At 35.0% G+C, this 16,958-nt stretch overlaps 1 protein-coding gene across 2 annotated transcripts in view; it reads right to left on the reverse strand.

The window, feature by feature from the left end:
* Window positions 1-16,958, reverse strand: part of PPP3CA (protein phosphatase 3 catalytic subunit alpha) — a 323,757-nt gene that overhangs the window by 283,668 nt on the left and 23,131 nt on the right. The gene's annotated exons all lie outside the window — the stretch shown is intronic.

Raw genomic sequence — 16,958 nt, forward strand, 5'->3', positions numbered from 1 at the left:
TAACATAAAAACTTACAACTTCTACAAATTCTAAATTCTGTACCTATTTATTTAATTTACCAACAAAAGTAACTAAAGAATATGAAAGAAAAATTTATCTTTGACCTTACGTTTTTTAAATAGGAAAACAAATTCAAAAATCTCTAATAAATGTTCCATATTTTTATATGCTTCAATTTATATGAGACTGTCTAACTTTAAATAGGCCCATCCCTTTGACCCAATTTAAGAAAAAACATTGAGGCCATTGAAAATTAACTGAAATGTCAACCCACTTTAGAAGAAAGCTGTTAGTAAAACAAGGGTGAAGTTACAAGCACTTGTGAAAAGCACAATAAATAAACAATGAGCCCCATTCAAAGATACCGAGGAGACATTCAGGCTTTGCAGAGTTAGAACAAGAGACAGCAGAGCCATTCCGGCAAGAGTTTGTTTATTTTATTTTGCTTATCTGAAATCAGAGCAAATGATCCCAGTAGTTTGGAATGGGTCAAAAGTTTCCTCAGCATCTAAGCAAGAATAACCGCTCGGTTTTCAAGCAGCTTGACTGCTTTGTAGTGACTTTTGCTCACGTGAACCTTAAAGCTCCCATGTGAAAACTGAACTGTTTCAGACTACAAAAGGTATTACTATTCTTTATTCATCCTCTACCACTTTTAGTCACATTGTTAAGAGATGATTAAAAGAAATAATACTTTCAAAATTAAGGTTTATGGAAATAATGTTTCAGACCTCAGAAAAAAATGTGAAATGAATTTAAATGGCTACTTTTAATCATAATTGAAGTCTTCCAGATAATCAACAAATACTGAAAAATTGAGTTATAATCATGTTTTCATGATTTATTTGAGACCAGGTTAACTGATGAGAAAGGTTAGAATATGCTTTATTTAGAGTACAAGTAAGAAGGAAATATGATAACAATCATCCTTTTTTCATATAAAAGGTAAAAGGTAACTGTATTCTTTTGATGGGATAAAATAGAACTCAAAAAAATTTTTCAAGTGCTATTTCAGAATACAATCATTTTTCATAATTTTCCTACTTCAAAACAGCAAACAAAGGATTATCAAACATCTGGAGGGGTTTAGAAAAAATCGATGATTATTGTTTTTAATTTTTATACACATTGTCTTCTGGCATCTAACAAAAAATATTTTAAGAACATATACTTAATTATCATTAAATATATCTATACTAAAACCAGTTTTCTAAGTGTTTTTCAGGGTTCACAAAAATGATCATATAGTCAATCTTAAATGATGGAAATATATATATCTCCAGAACCTGAGAACTTTACTACCAATTAATAAATTTCAAAGCTTTACACAATGCTTTGAGAGCATAGGATTTACTGGAAAGGTAAATTTAAGTGATATATCTTTTAATTTTCCAAGGAAAAAATTTTTAACTCTGCCTCCCATGCTTTACTTTCATCAGGTGATGAGGCAGTCCACAACAAATACAACAGGTAAAACTACAAATTCCTTCATGCAGGAAAATTAGCTCTTTGTCACTGTCCTTGGAACACCTATTGTTTGGTTAGCTCACTCTGGAAGAGGTTTCTAAATCAGTTGGCTGTCATTAATCTAATTGCATAGTGGGCTAGCTAATTAGAGGAGGCACTTTTCTGTTTAAAAAATACTGCCTCAGGTGTGGCTTGAATTAGTAGCCAACTTTCACCCCGCACCCCAACTCACTCCAGAATCAGCACTCTGTCTGGAACACCTACCACTCCACTGTTGGAATGTGGCCTGCCTCCTCCACCTGACCACGGAGGTTCCCTCTCTGGAAAGCCATAAATTGCAGTGCTAAATTTCAGCCAACTGAAGGAAGCATTTGGACGTAAAGCCAAAACAAAGGTAAAAGAAAAATTTCCACTAAGAAACCAACAGTAATAACTGATATATGAGCTACATAAAAAGTAAACAAATATAAGCTGCATACCCTATGCCATACTCACTTCTCAGAAGAACACAAAAAGACTTATATTCTGACCTGAAAGAAAAAAATGTTCAGCAAAAGCAAATCAGAAAGTAAACAAGCTGAGCTACAAATTTTTCTCTTTGCTCTAAGTTTAACTGTAATTCTGAAGTTGATACACCAAATCTAACTCCCTTATTTCGTATGGATTGCTTATTTTGTGAAAGTGTACTCTCACTTCTTTTCCGTTTTGTTATTGTCATCTCCTTGAGCTTGACATGTGAGAATTATGGCACAGATAAGCAAGACACAACCAGTGACTGCAAGATCTCAGAGCTGGACCAGGAATGTGAGTCAAGGACTACACCCATCCCCTCCTGGTTGACTTCTGCTCCTTCAGCATTTGTTGAAGATCCCAGTGACCACACCACCTCTCTCCCTCTCTGAAGTACTGGCATTGTCCGTATGATAGCTCTACCAAACTACCAAATAATTCTTCCAGGCAAAACATGCTAGGTTTAGATCCTGCTGTACATTTGAAGAATCCGAAATGAAATAAAAAGAAATCACTGCCCTAATTTCATTTTAAGTCAAAGAAAACCAGATTTGCTGGCATATTGTATTTATACAAATGACCTGCAATACATGGAAAACAAGACCATCTGAGGGTAGAGTTCTGCCTTGTAAACTTTCACTCCAGTCCACGTTGCGATTATAGCTTTGCTTTTCCTGGTCCCAGGGAACTTGAACAGAGCATGTTGAAATGAGGATAAATAATTGCCATATTTTCACTGTTTCTGGGCTTTTACCTCTACAAAACAATTCCGAGAATGTAGTTTGGCAGCACGAACCAAGGAAACCAGATAGGTCACCATGGTTAGCTGACTTATCGACTGAAAATGAACCTTCTCTAAGTCCAACGTTAATGCCTGCAGATAGACAAACTCACTCCCTAATAAAAGTTTTCTCCTAACAAATGACTTGTCTCAATTATGTGACAAATGGTGACTATCATGATTACAAAATGTAGTTAAAATTGGCAGTGTTAAAAAGGTTAAAACACGGTCAACTTTCTTGGTTGGAATGTTCTCTTACATTCCTAAATCTACCAGATGTGCTTTGGGGCCAGCCCTTGGACACTCAGTGCCTGGTATGTGAAGCCTTCCTTAGCAAAAACTATGCTCAATGTTTTTTCACAGACCAAAGTAACCAATGAGGTTATAACTGAAGTATTTACTGCCTTTTTTTTTTAAAGAATACACTTCTCTTCTTTAAAAGTCTCATTTATACTCCAATTCTATGTTAAGTTCATTTTCATTAAAGGACACAAAATGCCACTTCAAAGTATGAATCCTTACTGTGAATCTATTGAATCTATTATCCAAATATAATTAATGATAAAGAAAGCACAATGATAACTGAGTAATCAAGGGAGAATTTCGTAATTACATCTTATACTTTCTTTGGCCTTTTCATTGTTGGGTGTGTCCCAAACACCTTAACAGTACATCTTGTAATGACTCATGTGTACATGTTACATGGACTCCTACTTGTGCTCTTAAAGACTCATACACCTTAAGTATAGCCTGGAATGTGAAATTAAAAGTGAATTTCTCAAGAATTTAGTGTTTTTCACATTCAAAACTGTCCGTGCTATGCAAATAGAATTTTAAAGAATTGTTTTCTTCCAAGCTGACTATACTCGAGCCAAAGTAATCCTGGATTTGAAAACTGTTAGGGAGAAACTGTTCAACAGAAACCTAATGTTTTGTGTTATCACTGTACAATATATACGGTGCACTCAAGCTGCAGTTCTGTTCTCATGCTGCTTGGCATAAAGAATGTTCACAAAATCTGCTTGAACGTAATAGTTCAGAATTATTTTAATAAAAAATGTAATATTAAAAAATTATTTTATATTCACAAAATACTTCATTGTTCATTTAAAGCATCCTTTCTGAAATGTGAAATCTTATACATAAACACAATGAGATTAAAACTTTCACACTAGCAAGAGAAAGTTATTTACCAGAAGAAGGAATCTAGGGTTTTATATAAAAAACTCTCCCAGTTCCAACCCCAGCTTCTGCCATTTCCCGTCTTCACTTTCAGATCAAGGCCTCGGTCACCTATGATTTATAAAAGCTAAGGGGACAGAAAGGGGGAAAAAGATACTACACATTTAATTTCACATTCTAGGCTATACTTAAGTTGTTATCCTTCTACTTCCTGTGGCTTCCCGTTGTAAGGAGCTTTATTCCTGGGGGTATTATGAAATGACTAACCCATATATAATAGAATATAAGAAACATAACCCTTTTGAAGTGAAGGCAGCCAGACTCTGAATTAGTTATATTGTGATGTTGGTTTCATATAAACACTTGAAATCCAAAAGGCAGAATATGTATGTTTTTGGGGGGTGGCGGGTGGGGGGGGAAGAGGGCTGTCCCATAAACCTCATCTTGTTCTAGGGTTCACAGAAAACTTTCTTAAATATGGCAAAGTGGAACACTAATCATAAATATATATATATATATATATATATATATATATATATATCAGTGACCCCACCCAAGAATAAAATAAAGCATATAAAAGAAAAAATGTTTCTTCATGTAGTGCTCTGAGAAAATTCCAATTATACATTTTTTTAAAAGAAATCCAGATGTTCCTGCATAAGAGCAGGATTTATTCTACTGATGGATTCTCTTTGCAGTCTACACAAGTTGGTTAGCAGTCAGAATCAACCAAAAGAAATCCTGTTCTCTAATGTGTAAAACAAATGTTTCTATTGAATATTCTTACACTGATGTAATAAGGGAACTACTTCAAAATATATGCTATATATTTTTGTTTGAAAATGACAGCATGAATTCCTCAGTTTATCCTAATGATTCCCCAGACCCCGACACTTTTAATTCTATATTCCATGTCCTATATGAAAAGATCAATATATAAATAAAGACTTGATTTTCTCAGTTACAAAAGCTGAACCAACTATCCAGTTATCTAACATCTACTGAGGTTTAACTAAAGCAGACCACTTGTAGTTTCTTTAAATATAGTTTTACTAATAATTGTATTTGTATAAATAAAAAGAAAAGCTTTCCATGATTAACTTCCTGATTTTTTTACATACTAGTTTTTTTTCACTGCCAAGGTTTTTTAAATCTCTCAATACAATGGATAAAAATAAAAATAAATCAAACTTAATTATTGAGCTCTACTCATCAACTTGGCTCACACGAATTATTAATATAATCACACAAGCCCTCAAACTTTTTCAGAAAGAGTGATAGCTGTCCTGAAAGACTAATAATAAAAGTAAACTATACCCTGGCTGCTGCAGCTCAGTGGATTGAGCATTGGCCTAAGAGCCAAGTGTCACTGGTTCGATTCCCAGTCAGGGCACATGACTAGGTTGCACGTCAGGTCCCCAGTTGGGGGCGCAAGTGAGAGGCAACCACACAGTGATGTTTCTCTCCCTCTCTTTCTCCTTTCCCCTCTCTCTAGAAATAAACAAACAATTTTTTTTTAAAGTAAACTATATAAACTCCATTTTGAAAGAAAGAATTTATGTTTGGTTTTGTAAATTAATATTTAGATCAAATAAAAAAAATTTACTTGGGAATAGTCCATAAAATCCATGACAAAATTCAGTACAAAAAAAGCATATATAAACATTTTAAATCTAAGGACCTTGTTCAAATTAAAAATTATATGTTTACTTGGCAAGATACAATTTATATTAATGTATTTGAGATGGACTAGAAGATTACTTGAAATACATCATCTTAAAGTTGTGAGTAGAAATTGTAATTAATACAAAATGGAATAGTAAAATATACTGAAATCTTGTTTTAAGCAAAGAATAAAACACACAAAAAAGAATTTTCATAAAAGACAGATTTAAAAATCAAGAATCAGTCAATTCTCACTTATGCTAAAATAAAAGTCATAGCAATGAAAAAGATATCTATCATTTAAGATACTTTATTTCCAGTGAATCCAAGTATAGCTAAAATTCTAAAAGATTAATGTATGTTTTTTAAAAATTATGAAAAGAGTGCCACGTATTCAATTTTGTTCTATTATATTCCTGCCATTTTTCTCTTCTCTATCCTAGTAGGGAGAGAATTAATATTCATTGAGCGCCTAGAGAGCACTGTTTCTTGTTCTTCACATGTTATTTCATTTAATCTTTATAACCAGCCCTATCAGTTTGTGTTACTCCTATTTATCTGATTAGGAATTTGAAAACTGTAAAATTGGATAAGCTAAACTGAAGTCATGCAACTATTTATAAGATTCTGGTCCCCAACCTATTCTCCATTTCTATAAGGCAATATTAAACATTGGGGTCCCATCTCCCAGGATGATGCTGCATCTAAGCCAGCCAATTTGCTACATATTTTTATATTTATCTCTTGCCACTAAAAGTAGTTATGGAGCAATGCAAAACATCCATTTGTAACTTATCCAAACTCAATCCTCTATCATCTATTACTATATATTACTATATACCATTTAATTATTAAATAATAGCTGAAATTTAATGAATGCTTACTCCTTGTCAAGCACTGTTCTAGGTGGTTTACACAAATACCTCATTTAATCTATGAAGCAGTTGATAAAAACAAGCAGAAATAAGAAAAGTACGAAAAGATCACCTGTACTTTTGATTTAAATGACACTCTGGAACTATAAACATGGTCAAGGAAATAAACATCTATTTTGCATGCTTATTATGTGATGCAAATATTGCAACTGTATAACATGGATCTTTACAATAAATTCATATTCATTCAAAGTATAAAAATTATTAATTATGTGATATTAGACATTAAAAAAGGCTACAATTTATCAAATATAATTTTATAAATAAATAGTTAATAGAAAAATTTGCCTTGGAGAAGAGATTTTATCTAAGGAAAAAAATGTCTGAAATAAAATATCTAGAATCCTATTTTTACATTCTTATAGAATATTCATGAATTATTTTATTTGTTAGACTGGATAAATGACCATTCACTTAGTTAATGTACAGAGATTTTATATAAAATAAAAAAGTTAAAACAGCTCCTTCTTTAATAAAATATTTGGAAAAATTAAGCTCCACAATCATTTTATTTAAAAATTTCAAGTAATTTTTAATAATAATTTTTAAAAAAAAGTGTGTAGATTTGTACTATAGAGACAAATAGCCAACAAAGAACAAAATGTATAAAAAACAACCAAAACCTAAAACAAGTGAGCATAAGTGCTTTCTATAGAGGACAACACACCGGGCACAATTAAAAAGTAATGACAGGGACAACCAGTGTCTATGACACATGAATATTCTGGTTGCACAAAACAAACGGAATACATAAAAAGCCCTTTAAAAATGTAAACCAAAACATAAGACAAATTATTGAGAAAAGAATTATATTTTCAAAAGTTAATTTCTTCTTTCCTTCTCTTCTTCCTATCTAACTAAATCCTTCACCTTAGACGTCTCAAATTCTTGCATTTTCCTGATGCTCCATCACTTTTTATTCCAAAATATCCCATAAGTTGGAATGTATATTTTCTGTAATGAACATCTCTCTTTAATACCAAGAAATTCTGAGTTAGAGAATCCATTATGTGGAATTAATCTCTGGGATATATCAATGAGGTTCTGATTTAAAGTAAATGGAGAGTTATCTTCTTATCTAAGATGTATTACATTTTTAAAGGGTCATTTTCTGAAAGTTCATATTAATGTTCCTATTTGTATAGCTGACATCTGCAAACATGGCCGACATGGAGATTTTTATACACAATTCCTCTTAATTTCTATCTTAGTTCTGTTTTGGGTTGCTGGAGACCATACCAGCCCCAACTTTCCCAACCAGCCTCTTTCTCAGTAAGTGTGGAGATCAGCACTCCATGTTGGTAGAACCTTACATCTGAAATGTTTTCAAAGTCTAAGGCAATTCAAACTGCACAGCTGTCTACTCAGAGCCCCATTAAACAAACTAAAAATTCCTAGAGAAAGGCATGATTTATTATAAGCAAATGGCTTATGCTGGCTTTTTTAGTAACGCAATTTTAAATGACAATAAATTCTATAAGATATATCTTGTTTGGAGTTTTAAATACTGTATTAAACTTAACGTTTAGATGGTTGTGAATATAAGAACTGGAATGAGTAAATGCAATCCTAGTTGATGAAAGAGCAAATGAAAAATGGGGGAACTGATCCCTGAAGCTCTTCTATTCTAAGGAGTGCTTCAGTTGAGGGACAAACACCAGGAGACTACAGTCATTACTGTGAAACAAGAAACACTAGTCAGATGCTGTCAAGTAATTGTGAAAGAAAATTAGGATGCAATTTTAAGTGCATTTAATGCCTCATGATTTCATCACCTACCTTACATTTAAAACTGGGACACAATCCAGAAACGGAAGGGAATCAGATATTTGCAAAAATATGTTTGCACTACACTGTCCAACACTTGTACTGGCAACATTACTGTAGACATTTCAACATATGTTGGTTTAAAAAAATAAGTTTTGGCTTTAGGCTTCTAATTTATCACATTTTAATTAAGGAGATATTACCAGCTAGATTATCAAAATATTTAATTTTCAAAATGGTAATTCTTAAGTTGCTTCTCTGTTATAAAAACTACAAGGCAAAAAAGTACCCCTCTTACTCTTTATCATTTTCAATAACTCAATAAAAATATCTAACTCAATATATTTTTAAGAGAATAAAAGTAATCCCTATGAGATGCTTTCTACATTTTTCATTTGAACCACAAAAAGTAGATTGGAAGCAAAATACAAAATTCCTCAAATCTGTTACTTCAAGTTATCTGAATGGCTTACCTTCCTTCAATAGAAGTCATTGCTCATTCTTACCTTTTACAAAAACTGCTCTGCAGCAGGACAATATATTTTATTTGTATTTTTTCAAAATATCATTAAAAACAACTAGCTCTTGCTTTGATTTTTCATTTAACCATCACAGTCCCATTCAGTGAGAGCCATCTTATCAAGCAGCTGTTCTCTCTATATAAAGCCCTGAAACATGCTTTAAAACATAAATCGTCGTCGGCAGCCGTCCGTCTCGAGAGACGATGGTGTAGCTTCTTAAGAGTCTATCTGCACCGCCGAGAATGGCTGTGCAGTCCGACTCGGGAATGACACGGTATCTGTGTTCTCCCGTGTTGAATCGACATCTTGCGATGACGCTGGAGTGTCCTCTCCAGTAAGGCTGAAGCTACAGAGCCTGGGCAGGGTGATATGGAGGGTCTGCTGTTGCCCATGCAGCAGACCCCCCCTCTCTTCGCAGCTGAAGGGTCCAAGGGAAAGACGGAGTCAATACAGCTTGGCTTCAGGTGCGCCGCAGGAGTTGCCGGTGTTGACTACAACGTCAAACCGCCTTAGGGACTCCGGCTCCGGATTTTCTGTCGGGGTTTACTCCCTTAGCCTTTCCCCTGAAGAGGTATGCCGCAAGGCAGCGGAGGTTTTTTGGAGTCAGAGTTTTCCTTCTCTGATGTGCCCTGACTGGAAGATCGAACCAGCGACACTTAGCTCGCAGGCCGACGCTCAATCCACTGAGCCAAACCAGCCAGGGCCTTTTAAAACATAAATACTAGGTCCTAAAAACCCAATTTGTATTTTCAGTTGCCCTGAATTCTTGAATCACCTTTTTGTAGCCTTCAGCGACTGTTTTCCTATTTGGTATAAGTTTCTTTTACTTTTTTTTTCTGACAACAGACTCAACATGTTCCATTTTCTGGGCCTCTTTATGTTCTTGGTGTCATTGGAAGAATATGCCATTTGACATGATCTCATATCTCTTAATATAAAGGAAAAACAGGAAAGGAGTAACAAATGTAAATTCTAAGCCCGCTATGTGGTACACTTTGAACCAAGAATTTATTCAACAATAACTTTTGGAAAACACTACAACCCTAGTTTTACAAAAGATGAAACTGAGACTCAGTGTGGTTAAATAACTACCCCAAGATCACATAACCAACAGAATTTGAAGCTAAGCCCATGTTCTTCCCTCTATACGTATACACTTTGCTGCTTCTGAATATTCACTGATATTTACATGTGGGAATCAAGAGTCTCTCATTCAGGATGCAGAGATATGCCCATAAGAATGAAATAAAATATCCAAACAAAATAAAATACCCAGCCCTGCCCAGTGTCGCTCAGTTGGCGGAAGTGTTGTCTCCTAACTGAAAGGCTGTGGGTTCGAGCCCTGGTCAGGGCATATACCTAGGTTGAGGGTTCGATCCCTGATCAAGGCGCATACAGGAGGCAACCAATCATAAATGGTTCTCTTGCATAAATGGTTCTCTCTCCCACTCCCTCTACCTTCCTCTCTGTCTGAAAACAATGAAAAAAAATGTCCTTGGGTGAGGAATATATATATATATATATATATCTCCAAAAAATGACCCTATTTACTGACTTTTCTGTATGGGAAAGGAATTTTACCTGCTAGAATTAGATTCAGCTGGATTTAACTAACCCAAAATATTATAATAATGGCTTATATAAGATAGAAGTATAATTCTCTCTCACAGAAAATAAGTCAAGGTGGTTAATCCAGACTTAGAACGGCAATTTCACAGTCACCAAGGACCCGGACTCCGTTTAGCAGGCTGCTTTATATTTTGTGGAGTGTGATTCCTATCTTCGTTGTCCAAAACAGCTGACAAAGTTCCAGTCATCACAACTGTGTTCCAGGAAGCAAGACAAAGGAGTCAGAAAAAGAAACATGCTACTCGGAGAGGCTATCTGGAGGCAACTAGATGTACCTACCATAGATATTTGTGTATACCTCCAATTTATCCATAATATATCAAGTAAATCAGAAATAACTGAGACGGACAGACACCATATTATTTCCTAGAATATATTATCCCATCACCCTGGCTGGTTTGGCTCAGTGGATTGAGCGTCGGCCTGCGAGCTAAGTGTCGCTGGTTCGATCTTCCAGTCAGGGCACATCAGAGAAGGAAAACTCTGATTCCAAAAAACCTCCGCTGCCTTGCGGCATACCTCTTCAGGGGAAAGGCTAAGGGAGTAAACCCCGACAGAAAATCCGGAGCCGGAGTCCCTAAGGCGGTTTGACGTTGTAGTCAACACCGGCAACTCCTGCGGCGCACCTGAAGCCAAGCTGTATGGACTCCGTCTTTCCCTTGGACCCTTCAGCTGCGAAGAGAGGGGGGGTCTGCTGCATGGGCAACAGCAGACCCTCCATATCACCCTGCCCAGGCTCTGTAGCTTCAGCTCCACTGGAGAGCACACTCCAGCGTCATCGCAAGATGTCGATTCAACACGGGAGGAGACAGATACCGCGTCACTCCCGAGTCGGACTGCACAGCCATTCTCGGCGGTGCAGATAGACTCTTAAGAAGCTACACCATCGTCTCTCGAGACGGACGGCTGCCGACGACGACGACGATTATCCCATTGAATTAATCTCATTACAGACAATAAAATGAATACATGTGGCTTCACTTTTTTGGAAAACTTTTACTTTTATTTTTACCTTTTTGGAAATCTTACTTTTATTTTCACCATTTACATTATAATGAATTGCTGCGTCTATCAGAGAAAAATCAAGCAGGATTTGTTTTATAAATGGTAATCTTTTTCCAGGATTAGAATACAGGGCATTGTATTACATGATAAATTCTACCAAAGGAGGTACTCACTGAGTTTAAAGCAACATTTATCTTCTAAAACTCTTATAATATTCAGAGGACAGAAACAAAATTGAGAATAGAGAGTAGAGGTCATAAACCAAATAGAGAACAAAAGAGAAAATGTAAATGTTAATAACAAATCAAATATGAAAGGTACTTCAGTAATTAATCTAGGTTCAAGTATTTATGTAGATTTATAACAATTCTCAAATATGTTATAGTTACATTATTACTTGAAAACACTATCAGGAAATGTGTACATCTGTAACTTGGACAAAACTGGGCTTTTTTGGTCCCTGCTGTCACCTACAAGCCAGTCTGTTCTCCTTGAGCTTGGACTTTTATAATGAGGCATTTGAGAAAAATGCAAACATAACTTCAAAAGCACTACCCAAATAGAGCTGATTTTTACAAAAGTTTTTTTGGGGGAAGATAAAGGGAGTCATTTCACACTCAACAAAGTGTGTGTGAAATTCTCTTTAAATATTTTTTTCCTTAATGTTCTACTCCTAGTGGCATTTACCCTACTCTCCTCTCTCCTCTCTCATGAAACCTTTCAAACTTCCTGCAATCACTTTCTAGAATCCATCTCACTGCAATCAGCCAGACAAAGCCATCCAAATAATCCTCAGCAAAATAAAACCAGGTCATGAGTTATCCCGTGGACACAGTCCTGGGGACCCTCATCAGCACTTCCAACACATAAATACACACACACATACACATACACATACACACACACACAAAACCCTTCCATTTCTCCAGTGGTAAATTTCTACTCACTGGATCCACAGTCAAGACAGTAAAAATTTCCCTTCAATTTCATGTATTTGTGAAAATTGATCAGACAAATAAATTTCCTTATCTACCCCAAAACCTAAATGCTAGACTAAACATTCCCTATTGCTTCAAACTCTCTTTATATGGTCCCACTGTATATGTTTTAGTATATGTTGTCCTTCTTTAGATTTAGATAGATTTCCAAGAATCATGATTAAAACAGGAGGCTCAAAATTAAACAGAGCTAAATAAATATGATATAATGAGTATCACTTGTCATATAGAATAATATTTGGATACTGGCAATACTATTTGTCCACTTTTTCAAAACTGGAGAACACTGTTTAATAAACTGGAGTTTTGTCAGTTTAGGTGCACTGATGATTAACTGGGTAAGAGTCTCAGCAATCATAAAGAGACTTTTGAGATGCATATTGGTGGCTGAACAATTCAGACTGCTCGGGCTCTGGGCAGGAATGCCAATGTCACCACTTACAAACTGTGTGTCCTTAGAAGTTATTCCCTCTGTGACTTAGTTTCTTCATCTGGAAAATGGGAATAATAATAGTGTCTACCTGTTAAAGTTGTTCTGGATATTAAATAAATTACTACATGGAAAACAGATTGTAATAGCACTCAGTACATACAACCTCTTAACAAGTGTGGTCTATTATTATTTCTCACTTTCTAAAAAAACTGGTTAGTGTAGTAAATAACATATCCAAACAATTTGGGAATATAAATTGCCCACTAACCATAACAGCATACATACATGCTCTAGAATAAATATTGGGTTTGTATTTTTAAGAAATGAATTCAGAAAAATTTAAACCATTGAATGGTATGAAAAGAAGTTCAACTACTGAAAAAAACCTACTAACGCTTGTTTATAAAAGACTGGGCTCAGAAAACACCAACGCCAATTAAATTATTCCTTTTGAATAAGTTTATAGCATACTTCATAAAAGGAACTTCAACATTAATAGCATACTTCATAAAAGGAACTTCAATATTCAATCTTTTTTAAAATTAAAAATTATTTTCCCATGACAGGAAACAGAAATACTTATTCTTCCTTGAATAATGAAATAATTTTGAAAGAGATCATGGAAGTCGTAAGTAAATAGGCTTCAAGTAATAATGCGCTTAGACTTGGGACAAACTGATAAGAGGTAGGCATCATACTTACATATGCAACAGTTAAGACACCAAGAACAGAAATATGACAGATGTCTTCTATCAACAGAGTAATGAAAGTATCATTTATAGCTAAAGATGAAAGAGGTTAAGATTTAATAGGTTTCTTAGTGTCTAAAATCTATACCTAGTCTCAACAACTCTTACGGTTTTCAATGTGAACATAAAACCCACTATCAATTCAAAAGCATTCTGATAGTACAAAGTTCTGCCCAGTGACTTGCACATAGCTTTGCTCAAAAGGACCTGGAATATAAGAAATGCAAAATGATAATTAGTGTAGAGATCTACACTTTTTCTAAACCTTCTCTACTCCAAAAATGTTCTATGCAGGCTTCCAAACCTCTCAAGGTATACTAGGTCCATGTCTGCTGGACAAGCAACCTCTCGAGTAAAAAGTTAAAAAAAAAAATCTTTTAATTGGCAGCAAATGAGAACATAATGAAAAAATGTTTTAAAAGCAGGCTCACATAAGAGAGAATTTCCCGTGAGCTACTGAGCTTTAGAAAGAAAAGAATTCTCTCTGTTACATCAGACTGAAAAAAGCTGCCTGGGTTAAAAAAGGAAGAAAGGAAAAGAAAGTTATCTCACCTTCCTTCAATAATATGTGGCCCCCCAAAAGAATGAGGAACAAATTAATTATCACCTTTAAAAGCTAGTGATATGCTATTTTAAAAGTGACTAAGGTTACAGTCTACTGATTTTTAGCTGTTTGGCATGTCTCCAAGGAAAGCCTACAAATGAGTGCAGGTGCCCCATTTAAGGTTCACTCACACCCATAAGGATCCGCTTAGTGTTCCTTAATTTCAACAAATTTCTAAACCAGCTACAAGTTGTATGAATGAACTAGTCTTCCTCAAGAGTACCCAAAAATCAACCTAAGAACAAGAGCAGTAAATAGTATCCAATCTCATATAAACTACTAAGAATTTATACACACATTTGTAGTAGATTCAAAAAATCCAGAAGCTATCCCACATTGTGACTAAAAAAGGGTTTATATTCGAGATTAGTATTAGTATTAGCAAAGCATTCCCTAAAAACTACCCCAAAACAGCTACCTTGAAATGTAATGAATTAAAACTAAATTGCTTACTTGCATAGTATATTGATACTAAAACAGTGTAGGTGCTGAAGGAAAATATTTTAAAAACAGATCAGTACAGCTATAGGATAAATTTAATAGCATACTAAATAATAATATTGCAATGAGTATCCTACAGTGGAGAGGGCTCAGATTCTAGATGATTGAATGGTCATGGTTCTTAGAAAGAAATGTAGTAGAAAAAAGGACAATGCTTCAGGCTATGGAGCAGGACACAACCACAGCTATTCCTTCATTCCAATCTTGACGTCAACAAACAATATTCTAATTTGTAATTAGGCTGTCATTCCTTTGTAAATCGGCTGGCCTATCAGACCTGGTCACAACAACTAACCCAAGAGTGGGCGTATGCTCCAATCAAATCTTTTGAGAGAGATCATATGGACTGTGACCACTACGGTGTCAAGCCTAGTCTAAGATCTCTTGTGAAAAGACCATGTGAGTTGGGATTTCCTGGTGGTTTTCTTTGCTACAACATGGGAAAAGCCTATGCATGACTGTAAAGCTAACTAAGAGGAAACATCACAGAGGAATAAAAAAAGAGAACCATGATGTGTGTGTTTAAAGCCAAACCTATTCCTTGGATTTCCAGTTACAAGACAACCCATTTTTGATAAGATTTATATTATTTGCTATCAAGTCTTATACAGTAGACATGATCTGTGCCTCAAAGTCCACAAATAATCCATGTGATCCAAAACTATGATTCAGTTTTCTCACCTACATGTTATAGATGATAACGCTTGCAAACAAACTCCAGGACACCAGCTGATCTACAGAGATAAACATGTCCATACATGCTTATTTTTTATGCATTTTTAACTCTGAAAAAAGAAAAAGTAGAAACACAAATCCTCTGGTATGACTGACTTACAGAAATATTTTTAAAAAGTAGAGTTCAAAAACCACATACATTTATTTAGAAAAACAAAAAAGCATTTCAGAAGTAAATGAATGTTGGCTGTTCCCTTGGCATGCAATATTACATCACTGGGGACAGGAAAAGCAATCCCTACCCTAAAGGATTAAAAATATCAACAGAAACCAAAAAGTCCATGAGTGGGAGTGAATGTCATTCTATCTTGAGTGTTAAGAGTACACATTTAAAATTTTTTCTTTCTCTAATTTTTCTTCCCAAAAAAGCTAACTATAAAAGACCAAGGAACAGAACTCATTTGCTGTTATCATCTGGTGTGAAATAAGGGAACCCTTGCAAGGCTACTGAGTATTGTGAACGAGCCCCCAAGAAGGGGAGGGAAAACAAATAAAAACAAAGGCAAGGAGCTTGGTACCAAAGCCACACAAGGCTTCAAAAGTGAGAGCAAAAAAATAATAATTTAATTTTATGTAGGAAACGAGAAAACTGAAGAGTCAAATAGCAAAGTAAAGTGTTTTTAGCAGCAATACTCTGTGAGGAAAGGGGAAAACCAGGCCAACCAGAAAGGCAGTTGTTGCAACAGAGGATGTCTTAACTGCAAAGACCATTTATAGTCATTTCCTCTGTAGAAGGCTGGCTGTTTCCCTGATGAAGAATAAGAAATCCTTGTTTCATTTGTCTTTTAATACTTCTGACTCAGAACTGTTGTCAAATGAGCTGTTTTGAACACATTTTAACTTTCAGGTTAAATGTTAAATAAATAAGTCACTCTTTTCACATAGCAATTTTTTCAAAGCCAACAAAAACATGCCTAATCTTGCCCATAAAAAACAGATACCATATTCTGTTCCAAAATGCATGCAATCACTAGTTGATATTAGTTAGTTGATCTCACAGCTTTGAAGAGATATGTAAAAATAGACACAAGAATATTTTATTGTATAAAGATATTCAATGTTGCCATTATATTATTTTTGCCACACTTGATATATATTACATATACATATAAAATGCATTTAATTAATAAGTAGCAAAAGTAAGTAAAACTACAATGTGCATTTCTCATTAAGAGCATCAAGATCTTCACATTTCAGCCACAACTTTGTGATCTGTGAAGTAAAGGCACTGGACTAAAACATAACCTTTCAGTCCCCTGAAGGATCCATATCTGATGGATCTAATATCCCCATGACTCCAGGCTACCATGCTTGCCTTCTAATCTGTGTGCCACGTTTCCTCCATGTCTACAGCCATTCCTCAAATAAAGCCCAACTATAAAATGCCTCTGATCTAATGAATGGCTTTAAAAAATACTCAAATGTGCTACTACAAGGCTTTGGGGAAAACAATTATTTTAAAGACTAAAAGTTTA

This window comes from Furipterus horrens, unplaced genomic scaffold (genome assembly GCF_987537825.1).
Source record: "Furipterus horrens unplaced genomic scaffold, mFurHor1.1.pri manual_scaffold_2, whole genome shotgun sequence".
In the NCBI taxonomy this organism is placed as follows: Eukaryota; Metazoa; Chordata; class Mammalia; order Chiroptera; family Furipteridae; genus Furipterus; species Furipterus horrens.